We start from the raw sequence: 624 nt of genomic DNA, 5'->3' as shown, positions 1-624 counted from the left end.
CTTGCCTCCATCTCACTCAGGTGTTTTTTTCCAAACTAGATAGCAGAATTTACGAATTTTATACATGTGCAGTTTTTATGTATGTGTCCCTCAGCTCTTCTAACAAAACAGTGTAATTAAACATTCAGATTTGCACTGCTCTGTCATACACCAGTTAAGTCTGGGGGGTGTGCCTTTAGTGAATGGAAATTATCTATCGATACTGTTTAATGTTACAGCTTTCTGAAGGCTTTAAATATAAAAGTCAATTATCTGTTACATATTATCCTTTTTCCCCTCATCACTAGAAAACACAGGATAATGAGATGTCCAGTTTCCTCAGAAATGCTGATTGTCTTCATATCATATTGATTGAAATAGGAATTTCCTTTTGATTCCAGTAAGATTTATCAGTGACTGGCATCTCTGTGGAGCAGTAACATTTTTTTTTATCTTCTTAATGACATACAGAAAGTCAGTGTTGTTCTGCAGTGCTCAGGCTATAGCCAAGGCTTCAACTGACAGCTAACGAAAGCCTAATTGATAGCGTTTCTTCCCTAGCGTTTTTTATTTCAGTCAGCACACAGGATGAAGAGTGGAAAGTGAACAGAGATGAAGTCAGGCTATGAGCAAGGGAATGATCAG

Source organism: Tauraco erythrolophus, chromosome 4 (assembly GCF_009769465.1).
Source record: "Tauraco erythrolophus isolate bTauEry1 chromosome 4, bTauEry1.pri, whole genome shotgun sequence".
Taxonomy (NCBI): domain Eukaryota; kingdom Metazoa; phylum Chordata; class Aves; order Musophagiformes; family Musophagidae; genus Tauraco; species Tauraco erythrolophus.
Note: the sequence above shows the minus strand (reverse complement) of the source record.